At 42.7% G+C, this 16103-nt stretch overlaps 2 protein-coding genes across 9 annotated transcripts in view; one reads left to right on the top strand and one right to left on the bottom strand.

The window, feature by feature from the left end:
- The window catches only part of DOCK1 (dedicator of cytokinesis 1), a 585238-nt gene that overhangs the window by 290594 nt on the left and 278541 nt on the right, over positions 1-16103 (bottom strand). The gene's annotated exons all lie outside the window — the stretch shown is intronic.
- INSYN2A (inhibitory synaptic factor 2A) overlaps positions 1-16103 on the top strand; it is a 60594-nt gene that overhangs the window by 729 nt on the left and 43762 nt on the right. The window lies entirely within an intron of this gene.

The following is a 16103-nucleotide window of genomic DNA, read 5'->3' as shown; positions in this document are numbered from 1 at the left end:
GAGTCAGACCGGGACAGGCGTGGGAAACCAACCAACGCTGCAGACCTAAAGAGACTGCGAGCTGGCGGGCGAGGGCAGGAGGGAGGAGGGAGCCCGCGGGCAGCCCGGGGTCGGGGCAGCTCCTGGAGCCCAAAGTCAAGAGCGAGAGTCTGCATCTTGCTGGTTCATGCTCAGGGCTCCAGGCTGATGTCCCCACTGCTTGGATAAAGAGCCGCTCCCTGTGACCTCAGCATTCTACTACCCAAAAATATGCCACAGGGAGAGGGAGCCAGTGATAAAGAGATGCCAGGAGTGGGGGAGGAGAGGTGCCTCTGGAGTAAATAGGAGAGAAAATGGGTGCGTTTTGCTTATCTACAGCCCAGGGCTCCCGCCCGGACCCCTCTCCTGCTGTTGGTCTGTGCTGGGGAGCTGCACTCGCTCTGGGCCCCTGCGCCAGAAGCAGCGGTGAAGCGGTTTACTTTGACCTTGTCTGCTTAGGCGCTGAAATTCTGCGGAAGCATCCCGAGGTGAAACTGCAAGAGTGGGAATGAACTTTGGGGGAGCCCTGCCTTGGCTGGGAAGCCAAGCGATCATTTCAGAAGACTACAGCTCAGGATAGCACAGGGTAGACGTCTGTGCACTTGAACGCTTCCCCCTCAACGAGGACTTGCTAGAGGGTTACCTTTCCATGCCTTATCTCAGTGGGGGGACTGTCAGGGTGACTGCGCTGGCTGGGTACTTGATGAAAAAATACCACTCACAAGACCCGGGCCATTCCCAGAGTAGTACATACATGAAAATGATATAACCCTTATTAAGCTTACGCTACAGCAAGTTACCATCATTTCACTCTGCAGAGGCGGAAAGTGCTGGTTTTTACTATTCCCCCACACTGTGCTATTTCTTACATTCATATCCTGTTGAATGTTACTTTTGAAAGTTCATATTTATCTTTGCAATTTTTTTGCAAGAATGATTAGCAAACATGCACAAGGAGCTCAAAGAAAAAATGGAAGTCCTGCCATCTGCATGCCTCACCAGATATTAATCATTTACTATCCATGTTTACTACTTACATTAGATGGCACTGCTCCTCACGATGGTTTTATTAGAGGCGCATTTGGTTAAGGAAAAAAAAAAAGTCTAGCACAGCTATCACTAATTGCATGATTTTGCATAAATTACATTAGCCGTGGAGAGTTTTGTTTTCTTCACTAAATTCATCATTTTGTTTAAAAGACTAAACAATTCAGTTTAATTTCTTTAGCTAAATGAAAGACTTTTCCTTAAAGACAAGATGTCCTTGAAAAGCTACATATGTCTTTAAACTTATTACAGTTGCCACGACTTTGTATTTTATCATTGTGATTAAGACTTTGAGCTTTCATGTAAGTCAGGCCCTTTATCCTATTAAGAAACAGAATTACTGGTTAAGAAATAGGCTAACAAGGCAAAAGCTGGGAAGCTCCATGTCTGCACAATGAGATTTCTGCAAGCTCTATGGGAGGCTGGGTACTCTATTACTCTGTTTACTTCGGGGGCTTCTCTGTTTTGCCACAGTTGTTTTCCCCTGTGGCAGGAAAGGGAATTTTTGTGTTTTGTTTCTCCCTCTGTAGGGAAAAATTTTAAAATAAATCAATAAATAAGAGAAAGACTTGTACGTGAAAGGCATTCATCTACAAGAAGACTCCTACACACTGAAATAAGCAGTCCAAAAATCAAAATGATTCTCAGAAATAACAACGGATCGTAGCGGAATAGCAGGACAGACCCGTTCACGTAGACATTTGTATTCTCGTTTGCGCCCAGCCATGGCTATCTCACTTAGAGACGCAACTACTGAACTCTGGAATATGAGAAGCAGGTGACTTATGCTTCTCAGAGACTCATGATACAGAAATGATCACAGCTACCTCCCAAAGCAGCAGCTCTGTGGTCAGATATTTACGTAGGAGGGCAGTGACAGGTTCACCACGGATTTTAACACTTGTGAAGGATGCTGTTCAACGCGTCCATAGCATCCAAGAAGCTCAGTTGGGAAGGCAGGCAAATTCTACATACTTGAGGCAAACCACCGTCATTCTGGGAGTGTGAGGTCATAAAAACTCCCCAGATAAAACCAGTGTCACCGTCATTTTCAACAGTCCTTCATAAATGTTAAGCACCACAACCCCTCCCCACCATGATTACACTGGTTGGAGACCTACATTCCCCAACCAGAAATTAGCTGGCATGATTTATGAAGCAGATCCTTTTTTGTCTCCTCACATATTTGATTTTAATATTTCATAACATTATGGGGTGACTTCAATATTTTAAAGCAAAATTTAATATGATTGATACTACATGACGACACTTTCATTACCATGAAATTCTCATACAAACATTGAGAGAAGTCTTTATTCCAATACTGGAGCTAACCTATGATATGTATGTAGTGAAACTTCATGACTTTTAATCAGTTTATTTAAAATGTACATTGTTCTTATACATTAAGGACAGAATACAGACTTGCAGGAACCAAACTATAGGGACCCTGACAGGATTGCTGTAAACAAGTTGTTTGGACAATGTCTTGTGTTAAGCACTAAGCCATGAAAGGATAGGTTTCAACCTTTGGACCATGTGTGATAATGTGTCTGTTTCAGATCCTGAAGGCACTAACTAAGGTATCTCCAGGCAACCAAGGCTCTTACCTCTCACATTGAGAAAAACCATAACTTCAGAGACATTTCCTGGCTCCAAATTCAAGTCCTTTCAGAGACCCCTCTACTGTAAGTCACAGGATATTCAGTGTGCATTTGAGTCGTACGTGCTTTAGACATTATTCAAACCATAATGAATGGGTTGAGGGACTTTGAGGTGTACAAAGATGTTATCAGATGGCAAATCACTACCTGAATAAAAACAAAACATTCTAACCTGACAAATGTGTTTCTTTCTGCTGAGTATGTATTCCCAGCTCTAATTGGGACTGAGAGAAAATTAACTTGAATGTAGAACAGCAGATATTAGGGACAAGCAGGAATTATGATTCTAAATTACTCTATAAACCTTTTGGCTAACAACATATTTCAAAGGGATTTGGAAATAACTCTCCCCAAAGTCATTATTTGTGAATATTTATTTTATAGAGCACTGAACTGTTTATTCAAAGTATTGCACATCCATAGACATGTTCTCTTTACCACACTATCCTGCTGTTAGGAAGTTTGAGCAAAAAAAGAAAAGAAGAGAGTCTTACATCTCTGCACAGCATACATTCATATGAATTATACTATTCTATCCAATAGAATGGTAAAGAAACAAAAAAAAACCCTACCATATCAAAATGCTTGTTGAAGTTTATATTCTACTTAATATGGAAAATTCCAGTTCAGCCCTTAATAATCTAGCTTTGGCCATGAAATGAAATGCAGTAAACTACAACATATGAGAGACATGGGAAGGAGGCTACGGAATGCTGAAAATACTACAGGCAGCCTTGCAAATAAAAGTTGCTCTCACTCCATCTCAGTAGAGATGATCACAGCTATATCCCAAAGCAGGGGTTCCATGGACAGGCACATCCCAGAGAGAAAGAGGAAAAAGCACAGGCTGATGGCATGAGGGCCTTTTTACAGCTGTTCAGTTGAGGAAGCAGCATGGGGCTATATCATATTCACTGCCAACCTTAATGAAATTGAGCAGTCTTTGTGTTTCTAGGTCATTCCACTGGTGATGTGAGATCCCCCACCCTTGTTCTTCTCTAGGAAGGATCTTCTAGATCCTTCTATGGTCAATGGTCCTTCTTCATGTTTTTAAAAATCTTTTCTATGTGTACTTAGTGGTTACATTTTAGATACCTCTTACTACCTGCATTTTGTACAGTGAAATCTGCTTATTTTTGTTGTAAGTGATTTTAGCATCCTTAAAAATGCAGCAAAGATATAAAACCTGGGATTTTTAAATGGGGCAAGCATAGGGAAGGTAGATGGATATGCAGATGGCTTTGTTCAGAGAGGACTTCTGATTTGTGGATATGTACTGAGCTGTTGCAGCAGTGGCCAAGGCAATGTGGAAGGTGTTACAAGACCAAGTGAGAGGACTCCAAGAAGCTCAAGTCCGGGAGGAGGGGAGGAGGTGGCAAGGAAGTGGCAGGAGCCTAAAGACTCCCAGGTAGAATCAGGATGGGAGATTACAGGCAGAGAGTGATGCCCCGGCTGACTTCGTGGGTGATGCTTGAGACTGCACTCCTGAGCCCAGCAGACATTAGTCCAGGAGCTTAAGCCAAGTGGTAGGGTGCTCAGGGCTACAGACTTATATGGGAAGAGTCAGAAGTGACATTCAGCAAAGGTTGAGGTGCTGGAATCAGAGAGTGGAGGCATAGTCTGGAGTCAGTTTGAGGAGGAACCAGCAGGGCAAGAGGGTCCTCTGTTGATGTTTGAAACAAGAACATATATTCTCAGAAGATTAAGGAGGTATAACTAGAGGCAAACCAGAGGAGAGGAGTTGGAGACCAATTGAGAAGGTGTCACAGGTGAGAATGTGCCAGTCTCAGTAGCACTGGGAAGTAAGTTAGGGGGCAACTATGAGAAAAACCTTCTGGCAGACAAGTCTTTGTAATGTGGCAAGATAGAAAGAAGGGATTAAAGATGCTACCCAAGGCCAGCAAGGCGGTGGGGGATTTTAATGGAAACAGAAGTCTGGGAGCCAGCAGGAACGGGGGAAAAGATAGGATTTCTATTAAATATTTGAGTGTGAATTTTCAACTGGAAATATTATTTAAAAAATAAGTTTTTCATTATCTCTTACCTCCTAGAATGTCCACAAGAAATACTTTGAAATAGGAGGAAATTGGATGAAGCGATTCACAACGCAAATCCTTAAATGACTAAGCATAGTACTATCTATAACAGGTGCTTAATAAATATTTAATGAGGCTACTAATACAAACCTAGCCAGTGATTTTGCTACCAACTCAGGGAATCCTGATTGGGAAAGAATTGTTTTCTTCCATTTCCACTTGTAACTTTTTGTGTAGCAGGAATTAAAGGAAACACCGTGAGAAGGCAGTAAAGAAGAAGACGGCTTCCAGGGCTGAACAGTACTGACGTCTGGCCATGCAGTGTTTAGAAAAGAAAAAAGCACCAAAGGGTTGGGTTCTTTACCACCAAACTCAACCTCAGCAATTCCTTTGGTGAAAATTCAGTTGGGTAGAAGTTGAGTTTTTAGAGAAAGAACGTCTTTGAATTTGGTGACCTAGTATTAGGGTAAAAGAAGCAAATAAGGAGAATTGAGAAAATGTATCTCACTGCAGTCAGATAAATTAATGTTCTTATAACCCAAATGCTGACATTTTGGGTTAAAAAGAGTTTTCACCAGAGCTCACCAAAAAAACTGGAGAGTTCATCGGGCCAGCATGAGAGAAGGAGATGTCTGTCTCTCAGCCTTAACCTCACATCTCAATTTGACGTAGTGACTTCAACTCCATTGATCTCTGTGCCAGACCCACCAATTTATCATTTTAAAAATCAATGACAGTGCTGCATAAAGATTATTTTTGTCTTTTTTCCTTGCGTAAATCACACTGCACAGTGTCCACTTAACCGTGCACTTGAGACTCCCATAGCTTAGATAATGTGCCATGTGCAAACGTACTGTGTGAAATTAAAGGAATGCTGAAAATATGCTGTTCATTTTCAATCCGTATTTTTCATTTGACTTCTTGCCCAATGATAACTGCATTTCTCAATTACTTACTGTTTTAGTTTTAGAGGTAGTTGTTAGCTCAGTGGCTTCACTGAAGTCATTCACATCCTCATTTAATTTGTTTTGCACTTGCTATTTATATTTTAGTCTTGCTATATAATATTTATTCTGAATATATATCTACTTTATTTATTGTGTCTATCTACTTTATTTATTGTGTCTATGACATTTGTCCATGTGGCAAAAACACCCAGGGTGAGGTTGAATGACAGAAGTTAGCAGGTGGCTGGACACTGGAGCCTCAGACAGAGTGCCCAGGCTCATTGGCAGGGTTGGCCCCACACTGCACTGGGCAGGTCAACTACTGAGTGAGTGGCACAGACTGGACCCCAACTCACTCCTAGTAATTATTTAAAATAATTCCACATGGAAGCATCAGTTCTAACTGTATCTGAAGAGTCAGTGAGAGTGACCACTGGCAAATGCAGCTTTAAAGTATAAGTCTAAGACAACCGTACAGTTTTTAATCAGCCACTCAAGGTTGGAACCTTCTGGCGGTGATTCTCAAGCTTGTGTCTCGTAGGTCCTGCATGCAGTGTCATCCACATGCACAACACATCCCAAGGTGTGCTGTCTTTGTGTACATCCACTTCATCACCAGGGCTGTGTACTGAGCGCTTCCTAGGAGCCGACCACCTGAGCCCTGACCCAGCTCACAGTGGAGTGCAGCGTGGTGGTGCGATAACAGGCTCCAGGCCAGGCTGTCCTCCTTTGCCCTCCTAGCTCTGCCAGTAACTGTGTGACCTTTGGCATGTGACTCCACTACCTGTGCCTCTGTTTCCCCATCTTTATTAGAAATAGTAATTTCTCCTTCAGAGGGTGTTTGGAGAATGAAAGGTTCAGACATACACAAAGCACAGAATGGTACCTAGCTTGTGGTGAGTGTTATACACAAGTGTTACCTTTTCTGATCTTTGCTCTCCCAGGTTAGATCACTTGCCCACAGTTCTGGGCTATTAAGTGGAGGGGAAGGGCCAGAACTCAAAACCAAGCAGGTGGTCTCAAAGCCCCAGTTCGTAAGGACTACGGCCAGAAATTAACCACGTTAGCAAACCATGGTAGCATGGGAAGACCTTGAGCACCCCCTCTCTAATGTAGAAATTCCAGAGTTATTCACTGTGCAAAGACTGTCAATGTATGAATGACTGGTCTCAAACCCCAGATCCATGGTTGAAAAGAGCTGCCCCAAGCCATGGAATTTCTAGAAGGGAACAGAATTCTAAATGTTTTGCGTCTCCAACCAGAAATATATATACATAAAAAAAAAAAGTGTGAATATGCCCTATTCCTACTATGGGTCTGCTCAGTGACAATTTACTTGGAATTTGCCATCCCATAATTAATGGATGTTGTGAAAGACCTGGATTTTCATCCATGACAATAACTGGCCACTAGCTCTCTATTCTGTGGAACATGAATCCACCCCATCTGTTGGTGCACAGCACAGCCCAGCCAGGCCAGGGCACAGACACTCTGTGGGCCTGTGTGGGATCTGCTGGTGATCATCCCAACACCTGGCTGATGTCTAGGTTCATTCTAGAAAAAAATGGAAGGGGCTCAACCTCCCTGCTCCCTCGTGACATTCACTCATTCATTAAGCCCTTCGTTCAGTCAATATTTCTGGGTACTTTTTGTATGCCACAAACTTCTCTAAGCTTTGGAGATACAGCAGGAAATAGAAGACAACAAAGGGTGAAAAAGATAAAGGAAGAAGGCCAGTGGTTCTTTATCGTATGTGCATTATTAAAATTATATTAGGTATTTAAAACAAAAAGTGGTACCCAGTCTCCATCCTCCAGAAGTTCTGATTTACCTGGACTGGGGTAGAGACCAATATGCTTTTGCTTTTGCTTGCTTGCTTGCTTGCTTGCTTTTCTCTCTTTTCTTTCTCTCTTTCTCTCTCTCTTTTCTTTCTTTCTCTCTTTCTTCTCCTTGTTTTTTAATGGATTAACTTCCTGGCCTCCAAGCGTGGCCTTCGAGGGAGCGAGGCTGAGGGAATAGAGCCCTTAAGGAAAAATGCTTGTTTACCTCCTTCCTGTAGGAGGACAGCCACCCCCTGGATTTTCTTCTACGTGGCAGGATATGCTCTCTTTAAAAACCCACACACAAAAACAAAAACCAAAACAACTTTTAAAAGACTCCATTTCATCCACACCTATGCTCTCCTCCAAAGCTTCAAGAAGGCGAAAGCATACAGGGGTCATGTGAGGTTTTGGAAAGATGTGTTCCTTTTTCAAGATCTTTTTAGCATGCTCAAGTCCACAGAGAATCATTTCACAGATCATCAGTACTGCTTACTCACTACGATGCTAACTTCTATTCATGAACTACACAGGCTTTTGCTACTGTTCTCTTTCTCTTTTCCACAAGCCTTGTAAAGTAGCAGGGCATCTGTCCCAAGGAGGTGCTGGAGAGATAAAAAGATAGAGGCAAACGCAGGAATATTTGCTGAAAATGGGACTCTTCATTGAGTTTAACACTTAATGTGTTATGTGTTGGGTGCTTCATAGAACAGGAAACTGTATGATGTCCTGCTTCGGGTGCCTGCCCGAGCCTGGGCTCTTGTTTTGCCCCGGGGTGAACTGTCACGTTCCCTTCTGGACAGGAGATGGGGTTGCTGCAACTGGCCCTTTAAGAGCAACCAAAACGCTGGGAGTCATGGCTGAAGGCTATCAAAACTCTGTGTGCCTGATTCAAGGAACAGCCCACAGATGTCCCACAGCTGACCTGGACTTATGTTCCAGCACACATCCCCTTCCCCTCCTGTATCTGTGTGTGCATGTGTGTGTCTGTGCATTTCTCTCGACTCACCGTTCCCCTAACAACCTCTCTCTCTTTATACATCCCCATTGCCCTTCTCCTTCCTCTCCACGTTCATCTCAATAGACAACAGCAGTGTGGCATGAGATTCCCAAGTACTGCGCTTCCTTATTTAGTATAATTTTATATTCATTGTTCTCAGTCCAAAGAACAGGAAAATGAAAGCTATTTCATTCATATGTTTATGCCCCTCTGATACGGTATGGCTCTCTGTCCCCACCCAAATCTCACCTCCAATTGTAATCTCCATAATCCCCATGTGTCAAGGGTGGAACTGGGTGGAGGTAACTGGATCAGGGGGGCGGTTTCTCCCATGCTGTTATCATGATTGTGAGTGAAATCACAGGAGATCTGATGGTTGTCTATCAGATGTGTTAAGGAGAGCCTCCCAAGTAGCTGGGATTACAGGCACGCACCACCATGTCTAGTGTCTGGCATTTCCCCTGCTTGCGCTCATTCAGTCCTGCCACCTTGTGAAGAAGGTGCCTGCTTCTCCTTTGCCTTCTGCCATGATTTTAAGTTTCTTGAGGCCTCCCCAGCAATGCAGAATGGAGAGTCCGTTAAACACCTGTCCTTTATAAATAACCCAGTCTCAGGCATTTCTTCATAGCAGTGTGAGAACGGACTAATATACCCTTGGAAGTGACTAGACCCCTGGGTATGCCCCAGACCCTCTATTGTTTTTTTCCCTCTGAAAGCCAGTGATTCATCCTCTAGAGCAGATTAGACAACTGAGTTTAGGAAAGGTGCCATGCTCTAAAACGTTGTTATTCCAAGCTATTGAGATTTTTTAATTAAACTCAATTTATCTTGCCACTACCATATCTTGGGAGTACCCAAGAAGAAAGTTGAGTAATATAAGAACGAACCTTTTGATAATTCCTAGCAAGTCACATTTTCTACAACAGTAGGGGGCCCCAATATACTGCATGGTTAAATATAGAACCTGTACCATTTCTGTGCCATCTACTCATTTTTGTGAGTGTGTGTGCCATCTCCTTCTCTCCCGTCAGCACCGGAAACATTTGTACAACAACCACTCAAGGTAGTTATGCCAAAGTTCAGAAGATAAAAATCTCTGGATATGGTTTTACCTCAACGAACAAAACTATCCCTTCTCCTTTCCACTTCTCTAATTCCTACTCATGTTTCATTATACAGCCAGGTTCTACCTAATCTGAGGATCCAGATAATGTAAAAAGACTCCTTGGAAGCCACTAATATTGTACACTCATCCTAAGTCTTCTTGCCATATCTCAGCTAAGGTCCCAGCTCTAAGGATACTGTGATGTATACTGTTAAGATTCTCTTGCTGGAGTGCAGTGGTGCGATCTCGGCTCACTGCAACCTCTCACTCCCTGGTTCAAGCGATTCTCCTGCCTCAGCCTCCCAAGTAGCTGGGATTACAGGCACGCATCACCACGCCCAGCTAATTTTTGTATTTTTAGTAGAGACGGGATTCACCATGTTGGCCAGGATGGTCTTGATCTCCTGACCTTGTGATCCACCCACCTCAGCCTCCCAAAGTGCTGGGATTACAAGCATGAGCCACCGCGCCTGGCCAGTGTTAAGATTCTTAAACCAGTAAGTAAAGAAGGATGACTGAGCATAGGAGGAAGACTTAGAGGGACCTACTCCACAGAACACTTATATTTGTGTTAAGGAGAGAAAACCGACACAAAGCAAAGCAAAGTGAGCATCCTTCAGGCCTGCTCTTGCACATCTCCCAGGTAGAGCCTACCCTGACTTCCCAGGGAGCACTCGCAGTACTTCCCTCCTCTTACATGGTCCTGTGCACAGTGGACTGGTGTCAGGCATCAACGTGTCTCTCTCCTGCTGGACTAGACACTGCCAAAGAGTATGCCTTGTTTTTTCCTGTGTGCCCAGCATCCAGTATGGTGCCTAGGTCACCCCAGGCATGCACTGTTCAGTGAGTAAATGAAGGTGACAGGTAAGGACTGGAGAAGGCATAGAAGATAAGACTAGATCTAGACCACCAAACACAGACTATCCATGAGGAAGGAGGACCAGGGCACGGTCCTGGAAAATGAACCAGTGGAAGTGAAGATACAAAGTAGAGACTGACCATGGTGTGTTCAGGAGACAGTGCAGGAAATGGCTTAATGGAAGTCAGCAGATGGAGCATTTCTGAGTAGCCAGGAGAAATCTAGAAAGATGAGCAGGTAGGAAAAAGTATAGATGATCTTATAATAAGAGACTCTTTGGAAGTGCTACCAACTGGGATGCATCCAGGTATATGCACAGAGAAGCGACGTGTGCACTTGAAGCCAAGACTAGCAGGACCTGCAGGATGGGGGACGGGGGTGGGGCATGGGGGAATGGAGAGCTGAGGGCAGGAGAGTTATGAAGGCCAAGATCAGTGTGGGAACAGTGTGGAACTAAAGGGAAGAAATCAGTAGGAGAAGCAACAGGAAGAAAAAACAAAAATGAATAGGGAATGGTGACGACTGATTTGGGGGATTAGACTGGGGAATGAATTGAGCAAGCCGTTGGCAGCACTTGTTGGAAGCCTTCAGCATAAAAATACTGAAAGAATCTACTAAGTTGGAGATGGGTCTCGTGACCCCAGTGCAAACCAAGTCCAGTCCTGCCTTTAACATGGGGTGTCTTTTGCTCCAAGCTCAGCTGGGGTAAGCACAGTAGCTGTGTTGCTGGGTTGAGTCCAGGCCACCCTTGGGTCTCAGGCATTACATCATGTCAGACTGCTTCCCAAGAAAGACCACTGAGTCCTCCTCCTCCAGATTACCAGAGACACTGCCAAGTTTTTCATGCACAAAGAGATAAACCTTTGAAGACATTAGATGAAACTTTGTGAGGGAAGGATATGGTTTCATGTTTTTAAAAAGTAGCTACTTATTATCATGCACAGAGAAGACAGGTTCACAACAGCTGCTGGTCAAGGAAAAAATTAAACAACCAACTAACCTGGCAGAGTAACACCAGGATTGATAAGAGGTAGATTTTTAAGGAATAAAATATACAGTTTAAAGTATACAATATATAGACCTTTTGTTTATTTTCTCTTCACCACCCCCCCAACAAAAATGACATTTTGTGTTATGAATGCTAAAATTTCGCTCTGTGCACACTTGCAATGAATAGCTCATTCAAACCAAGACAGTCTTTTCAGACTAGGCCATGAACTGCAAACTGTATGAGGGCCGAGAAGATTACAAGCACTAACTCTTTCTGCAGACTTCGGTTAGGATTGTGTACATGGACCCCAAGTGCAGGTTATTTTCTCTACATTTGGCTATCAGCTTAGGAATAGAAGCTCATTACAAGAAATGCTCAAGTCTCCTTTTCTTCCTGGCACAGCTACCTCTGCAGTGAACCGAAGACCATGCAAAGTTTAGGATTTGGCCAAACCAAAGAAACATCGTGGCATTTTCATACTACGATGAAAATACAAGAGGGATCCATTCTGATGGTCGAGTTGATGAGCATTCCCATGGCCTTGCCAGAAAGACAGACTGCATCTTCAACTCTAAATGACTTCCGCTGTAGTGACCATTACCTCCAAGCAGATATCCTGCCCTGAGTGTTCCAATAGGGTATCCTCAAATAAGACTGGGAAGTGTCAGGGAAAACAGACTCCTTTGATATAAGTCATTTTTAGGGGGGAAAAAATCAATGTCCTAGTTTTAGTTTCAGATAAATCATGAGTCAAAACATGCTGTTTAGTTAAAAAAAAAAAAAAAAAAAGATTCAGCATAATCAGGAAGGCAAAGCACTCCCCAAGTACATTCTAGTATGTATCTTTGTGTTTTCATGTGAGTGAGATTCCCACTAAGTCTAAAAAAGGGAGACCACCTCTGTGTCCTGCCAACTCCCGCCTCTGATGGGCCCCAAACTACCAGCTGATTGTTGCTTCATCACCAGGAAGCCTCCAGGGTCAGTGGGACACTTGCTATCGTAACTAAAGGTACTCATGAGCTGTGTTCGAAGCACAGCCCTCCTGTCTCACACTCTGTCACTGTCATGATGATGGGAAACAGGGAGGCAGGGAAATTAGTTCCTTTTACCAATCTCACAGGTGATTTTGGTGAGTTGTTGGAACCAACTGTACTGAACTCCTTTTGGCCATTATTAGCTGGCATAGCTAACTGCTGCAAATAAAATTTTTTTTACATTGACATAATGTCTCATTTCAAGGAGGCATATTTTCCAGTCGATTTTCACCAACATCATAAAATTTTGGTAATTCATCTCTATGAATGTAGATTCCATTTAGACAGGATGAGCAAAGGTTAACATCGACATAAGCTGAAAATCAAAGAACTGGGTAGTGAAACATAAATTAAAAGTCTGGACCATTTAAAGGGCCATTCCCTGGTTCTTTTAAAACATGAGCACCAAACCCCAAGCATGCATGCTTGCCCTCCTTTGTTCTCACTCCCCGAAGTAGGCCAGTGTGAGCCTTTGTGGTTTACATTATGTGGCTAAAGCAACTGACCATAGGTTTTTTTGTTCGTTAAGAGTGTTTTCTAAAATCGCAGATATGCATGAGTGGGGGCTGCACCTAAGATAGGTTTTCTTCTGCCTCGATGCCTACATTTAACCTCTGTGAGTGCCGCTTTTCCCTGCTTCGGACTAGGTGGTCATCAGTTCTTAATGACAGAGGTTTCACTGCAATATTCTACACATCGAGGGAACGGGGCGTGCCATCTCCGTGTTTCCTCCAAGGAGCCATAGTTCTGCAAGAAAACAGTTCCTCACGCATTGCTCAGTCACACAAGGGTGTCTGAATTCATCCAGTCACCCCTTTTTGGTCCTCATCAGTGACCTCTGCTGAAAACAACAAATATAGGGAAAAAATAACATTTCACTATATAAAGAAAATTAAACCGGATAATGAATCTAAGACACAGTCCACCATCTATGGCAGCTGGCTTTGCCCCAAGGAAAAGAGGACTTCCAGTTCTGAAGACTCAATTGGCACCTATGAAACAGGCCTCTAAGTTAACTATTTCACAATGTGAGTGACTTCATTTAGTGAGTGAGGTTCTATTTTACCTCCCCTTCCGGTGGAAGCCGGTGGTGAAGAATGGGATGTTCATTTTCACCATTCTCCCATTCTGAGTAGCCTCATGTTCAGGCACCCCCTTGGCATATGGAAGAAAATGCTGACCCAGTTCATCTTGAATCCCCGCCAGCATCTTTGACTCCAAGGTGTCTGAACAGTGAGAAAGCCACTAGGAAAACCCATAATTTCATACAATCCCTTGTGGCACTCCTCTGACTGCTTGCCTAGCTATCTTACTATATGCGGAGACTGCTGGGCCCTGGGAGGTGTCTCGGTCAGACTGGCAGCTGCCTGCATCTTCCCCCACAAATCCCATCACAGGGTCAAACTGCAAACCTGCAAATCAGCACGGACATTTTAAGAATGGACAGAATCCAATGGAGAGTTTCTCTTGGCAGCTAATGGAACCCCACAAAATTGCCTTCAGACTATTGAATCTGTTTTATTTCTAATTAAAACAGATGCTAACTTCCTTCCTTACAGTACGTTTGCTCAAATATTGACATATCTTCTGCTAAACATTTAACTATACATAGCCAAATACATACGCAGGCACGTATATACCTATGCATATATACATACATATACACACTTGAAATTCATTTTCATTCTTTATCAGGGCTCCCTCAAAACAATAAAAGATGACCTTTGACAAACTACTTACAGCCCCATCTCATCATTTCTGGGTTTTTCTTATTCTGATACTAGTGGTTATGCCTTCCAGAGGCCTGCTTCAGGTGTGGATTAGATTTTACCTTGTGCTATTTTCATTGGCAAAACCAGAACGACGCTGTACCTCCCTCCATTCTCCCCAAATTGGAAAACAGAAGGAAAAATAAATCTCTCCAAATGTGCTATCTTAATACCACAACGATGACCGTTTCTGTTCATTTTTTTCCAGTATAATTTGTAGACTGCTTTGTTTCACTTAACATTATTTCGTAAGTGTTTTTCTATGATACTAAATAATCTCTATAATTATCCTTTTAATGGCCGCCCAGAGTGAATGTAAACCATAATTTATTTAACTGTTTACCTATTGTTAGCCATTAAGTTGCTTCCATTTTTCACTTATTTAAGTTGGAATGCACATTTTCATATCAGCCATTAATTTAAAGCAGCATGCAGAGATGGTTCTCCGTCACTAATCTAAAAATGCAGGGTTTATGTATTTACAACTCACTTTGATTATGAAATTTAATTTGAGGGTAATTAAGACATTTATATTCCAAACAGCTCCTCGACATCTAGCTCTCTCGAGCCAAACAGGCACAACCATGACTAGCCATTTTCACCTCAAGACAGCACAGTCCAATGAATTCTAAAACACAATTTTCTTACGAAAAATAAACTTTATGAACTCCTGCTGCTTTAGAGCCAAGAGATCAGCTCCCCAAACCAGAGTCCATGGTTCTCTAGGGTGACCCAGCCAAGGCAAGCCATCATGAAGAATCCTATTGCAGCTTCATGCTCAGTCCAGAATTCAAGGCAACATTCACTCAGTGCTCCAACACCCACTGTGTTACCGGAACTACCTGGATGTCCTTGCCTAACCGGCACCCAGATACACTGTGGGAACAAGACAAGGGCATTGCTCAGATGAGTTTCAGTTGTTAGATGTTTTCAAGTTTATCATGGATCACTTCAAGTTACAGAGTTCCTTGAGCAGGGGTAGTGGGTTAGGGCATGTGATTCAAACGGATTCAGCTGTTTCAATAGGTGTGGCCCATTAGCCTTGTCACTCTGAGCAAGTTGCAAAAAAATCCCAAAATCGTGTGCCTCAGTTTCTCAATCTGCAGTACGAGGATATCAATAGTGGCTGCCTTGTAAGGATATGATGAGGATCAAATCTAGAAAACACAACTGCTATGCATAGGGGAATGGTGACATTTGATTAGCACATAGGAGCACTTAACTGCATGCTTACTGAATGTTAATGCTACACTGTAACGTATGTACATTCACTTGCTGAATAAATGCATGAAGGAATGATGAATGAAGTAGTGTGGGAGAAGGTTCCACTTATCTTAGGGACAGTCCTCTGTAGAATGCCCCATTTCCTTTCATAACAAAATCATTTTCTTAATGGTAATCACTGTAAGCCTTACCCTCCACCCCCAATAAAGAGCAAATGAATACCCCGAAAAGATGTGTCCACCTTAGTAATTCTTAATGTCCAGAAATTCAATTTTAAAGCTTTAGAAAATGTCATCCAGCCGTCAGAAAGAACTCATAACCTCATTTGAAGCCAAAATAAACCAGCCACAAAAATTCCTTGGTGTTTTCCCTATCAGAGAATAAGAACAACTCAATTACTATTACTGTTTTTTTTAAGTCAGCAATAACAAACTAAAGTGATTTAAAATCCTAAGTATTACCATCATTTTTTTACTAACAACGAAATGATTTTTATGTACCAGCAACTCTCTATAAAACAGAGAAGAGCTTAGAATTTTTTATTATTATTTGGCCACCAGCAATTAATTCTTCTGATTTGTTGTATTAG

The sequence above is a fragment of the Pan troglodytes genome, chromosome 8 (genome assembly GCF_028858775.2).
Source record: "Pan troglodytes isolate AG18354 chromosome 8, NHGRI_mPanTro3-v2.0_pri, whole genome shotgun sequence".
NCBI lineage: Eukaryota > Metazoa > Chordata > Mammalia > Primates > Hominidae > Pan > Pan troglodytes.
This window is presented reverse-complemented; position numbering and strand designations above follow the sequence as displayed.